The following is a 4,567-nucleotide window of genomic DNA, read 5'->3' as shown; positions in this document are numbered from 1 at the left end:
TACAGCTTACGCCGAAAAAACATCGAAATCGCGCGTGATCACTACTGAATCATCATTTACGCCATGCGCTCATCTGTATCTTCCATGGGAGAGAACTAAGAGTCATTCTAACAGAAAATGGGGCAGGATCGCCTCGAGGTAAATGATATGGTGTCCATCTAGCGATCTGCAGGTCGCTGGTTCGAACTTAAGTACCGGTTTTACCCAGGAAACTGACTCGAGCGTGTTTAAATAAGCCTTAGGGTTTCGATGCAGTCAATCTAAAATCAATAGACTTAAAGTTTAAAACATTTTATGCAGTGTAGCTATTGGACATGATGGGTCATATGTCACATGTTGCTTCTGGTTTACTGGGGAAGGAAGCAGACTCTAGTTGGTTGCAGGCGCCACACCTGTACCGAGGTCAGCATTCAGGGACGGGCCCGATATTTTTTTTCTCGCATAAACGCTTGTTGTAAAATCTTACATCCGATGTCTCTATCTACATGAATATAAATAATGCAATTTTGTACAATAGGTATCAAATCACCAGCAGCAGCATGTGAGTATATGGTGAACAAGTAAGGTATCAAATCACCTAGCAGCAGCATGTGAGTATACGGTGAACAAGTAAGGTATCAAATCACCTAGCAGCAGCATGTGAGTATATGGTGAACAAGTAAGGTATCAAATCACCTAGCAGCAGCATGTGAGTATATGGTGAACAAGTAAGGTATCAAATCACCTAGCAGCAGCATGTGAGTATATGGTGAACAAGTAAGGTATCAAATCACCTTGCAGCAGCATGTGAGTATATGGTGAACAAGTAAGGTATCAAATCACCTAGCAGCAGCATGTGAGTATATGGTGAACAAGTAAGGTATCAAATCACCTAGCAGCAGCATGTGAGTATATGGTGAACAAGTAAGGTATCAAATCACCTAGCAGCAGCATGTGAGTATATGGTGAACAAGTAAGGTATCAAATCACCTAGCAGCAGCATGTGAGTATATGGTGAACAAATAAGGTATCAAATCACCTAGCAGCAGCATGTGAGTATATGGTGAACAAGTAAGGTATCAAATCACCTAGCAGCAGCATGTGAGTATATGGTGAACAAGTAAGGTATCAAATCACCTAGCAGCAGCATGTGAGTATATGGTGAACAAGTAAGGTATCAAATCACCTAGCAGCAGCATGTGAGTATATGGTGAACAAGTAAGGTATCAAATCACCTAGCAGCAGCATGTGAGTATATGGTAAACAAGTAAGGTATCAAATCACCTAGCAGCAGCATGTGAGTATATGGTGAACAAGTAAGGTATCATATCACCTAGCAGCAGCATGTGAGTATATGGTGAACAAGTAAGGTATCAAATCACCTAGCAGCAGCATGTTAGTATATGGTGAACAAGTAAGGTATCAAATCACCTAGCAGCAGCATGTGAGTATATGGTGAACAAGTAAGGTATCCACTATATATGAACATAAAAATAAGGTCGCTATGGTGTTATGAATATGGTGCCGCCTAGAGACCGGGAGGTCACGGGTTCGATCCCCACCGTGGGAGCGTTCTTTAGATCTCCACCAAAGGCACCTAGTACTTGTTCATTCCAGGTCCGGGCCTGTGTCAAGCATGAATTTAGTAATCCGTATCTGGAAAACCTTTGTATAGTTTTCACCCCTTAGCCAATAGGCACCAGCACAAACTCTTCGTTTGAGAAGGAGTGCTGTATCAGAAGAAGAAAGGGTTTTCCGGACTCGCATACAGTGTGAAAGAGTAATTTCATGGTTGAAGTTTCAGTTTATTTGCACAATCAGCAAAAACATGCTGTAGGTCACACATACTAAGCAAACATAAAAAAAAGACGACCATAGTGTTCGAAAAAATCATTAGCACAAACTCCCCTCGTAGTCGTACCCGCTGTAGCATTCGCTATTTTGACGGCGGGAACCAGGCTCTGCGAGGTGGGAACCAGACTGGACGAGTTTCTTGTGGGTAGTAAATTCTACTTTTCGCTACGGCGCGTTTTCCCGCGCATACAACAACAACAAGCATGGCGCCCATCAGTAAATTGACAAAATTGAAAAAGTTGTTTCAGATTCGCAAATTTTTGTTTTAGTTATGATATTTGTGAGGAAACAGTAATACTGAAAAGTTACCATGGTCTAATATAGCCATTATATGCATCTTTTGACGATTTGAAAACCTGAAAATTATAAAGCGTTGCAACGCGAAAGGATTGAATAATTTGGAGAGTTCTGTTGTTGTCGTTTAATTTTTGTGAAACAACGAAGATTGCTTATATAAAGTATAAAATACATTGCACATTAACATTTTGCAGGATTGCCGAGCGGTCTATTTAGTTTTTACTACTGTTTACTCCAGGACTCCGGGGGTCACTGGTTCGAGCCCTGCTGCGGGCTACTTTTATTTCATTTTTTTAATTTAATTCTTGATTTTTTACTGAAGCTTTTTAAATCCAATGTTTACATTTATTGACAAACTTCAAAACATGTCAAAATCTGTGAAAAGGCCCCTTTAAATCAGAAGACATTATAGGATACCTCCGGATATCATACGTATAGTACAATACCGTTTCTGTCAATCTCGATACTTTCCATTTGCTTTTAAGTCTATTGTAAGATATGTTTTAACCCATTATACCGTACCCGAGTTTTATTCCCGCCAAAATCCGATGTTGTAAAACGCCCTACGGAACACAAAACAAAATTATCTAAAAGAACTTCCTCAACATGCTTTTTGACCAGGAATTTTGATAATATAGAGGCTTTTTGACAAAATATTGATATAGACATGAACATAATTAAATTGAAAATAAAATGCTGACAACGGCCAATTTAGCGTTAGAATTCGCTGGTACGTTTCATTATATTTTTGTACCCGGGGTATATTTTAGTATACTTAAGAGTATCCGGGGTACATTTAAAACGAAATACACGACGAGTTGATATAAAAAACAAACTATTATATCAAAAGAATTTAGTTACTAGTAGTTAATATTTGAACAACTATATCCAGGGTAGTTCATTTGGGACGTGAGTTAAGGCTCTGCATATGAACTTGAAAATGTTTCTTACTTGTTTTTTTCTAAGTACCCATTTATTCAACAAATGTATGCATACTTGGTCTTTTATAATAGTACGAATTGATAAATTATTTTCGCAGCGAATTGAAAGATGGGCATATGATGATAAAATGGTACTCGCCTTCAATATGTCTAACATTACATTGTGTGCATAGGCGCTGAGATCTTTCTACATGTTTATATCTACCTGTTTCAATGGCTAATTTGAAAGACGATAATCGTAATTTTGAAAGACAAGTTTGCAATTCATTTGGCAATAAATCAAGATACTGTTCAAATTAAAAGGTGCATGGAAATAATGTGTGTGCAATGAATGAGTTGTATTATTAATTAAATTGTACCAATATTGCTTAAAACATATCTTACAGTAGAATTTACCCATTTATGCCTTGCGTCTAGAAAAAAGGCATGGGCAAACAGCGTAGACCCAGATGAGACGCCGCATGATGCGGCGTCTCATCAGGGTCTGCGCTGTTTGCTTCAAGGAATTTCTGTAAGAAATATTAAAAATATAGGAATAAATACACTAGACATCCCTATTAAAGATTGGAAATAAATTGATCCAATTTAGACGAATGGGAAAGTCCACCAGGTAGACACAACAAGGCCCAAAAGTGAAATATTTAGCATGTAACATCAAATTGTCGTTCATTACCAAGTTTGTTCGAAGAATACCCCTGAGGTTTAAATTCGCCCTGTCCTGGGGCTATCTTATTTCCCTTGTATGTATATAGTGAAAACTTGAAAAATCTCTAAAAGGACAATGGGCCAGACTTGGTTAATTTCCATGTAACATCGTACAGTGGTCCTCTACCAAGTTTGTTCAATTCATACCAATTGGGTTGAAATTGGCCCACCCTGAAGCTATCTTAATTCCCTTATATGTGTGTAGTGAAAACTTCCAAAATCTCTGACATGGTAAGGCCCAGAGATTTGGTATTTGGCATTTAATATCATATTGTGGTTCTCTATTAAGTTTGTTTAAATCATGCAACTGTCAAAACTGGCCCGCCCTAGGGGGGTTACTTGTTTTCCTGATATTTATGTACTGAAAACTTATTTAAAAAAATCTCTGAAACTGCAAGGCACAGAGGTTTGGTATTCGGCATCTAACATCAAATGGTGGCCCTATACGAAGTTTGTTCAAATTATGCCCCAGGGGTCAAGATTGGTCCCACCTTGTGGGTTACTTGTTTTAATAATATCTCTTCCGAGTTTGAAAAAGGTTGCGGTCAGTTGAAAAACATGGCCATCAGGGGGTGCAAGTTTCCTTATACGGCTATAGCGAAACATTGCGAAAATTCTAGAAGTCGCATTTTTGTCCAATTTTCATGAAACTTGCTCAGTACATTTGTTCTAATGATATCCCGGCAAAGTTCGAAAATGGTTTTGGAAACATCACAAGAGTTTCTCAGAACCGTTCAGTTCCCCAAAGTCTCAGGTAAGCTGCCTACGGCCCTCTTGTTGTGATAAGACTG

At 38.6% G+C, this 4,567-nt stretch overlaps 1 long non-coding RNA gene across 1 annotated transcript; it reads right to left on the bottom strand.

Moving 5' to 3' along the window:
• Positions 1 to 591: 591 nt before the first annotated feature.
• LOC127841562 (uncharacterized) lies at positions 592 to 1,183 on the bottom strand. The gene is made up of 3 exons (XR_008031108.1): positions 1,019 to 1,183; positions 823 to 969; positions 592 to 773 (listed from the first exon to the last, which is right to left on the bottom strand). It is a non-coding gene; the product is annotated as an uncharacterized LOC127841562 (long non-coding RNA).
• Positions 1,184 to 4,567: the final 3,384 nt, after the last annotated feature.

This window comes from Dreissena polymorpha, chromosome 8, assembly GCF_020536995.1.
Source record: "Dreissena polymorpha isolate Duluth1 chromosome 8, UMN_Dpol_1.0, whole genome shotgun sequence".
Lineage (NCBI taxonomy): Eukaryota > Metazoa > Mollusca > Bivalvia > Myida > Dreissenidae > Dreissena > Dreissena polymorpha.
This window is presented reverse-complemented; position numbering and strand designations above follow the sequence as displayed.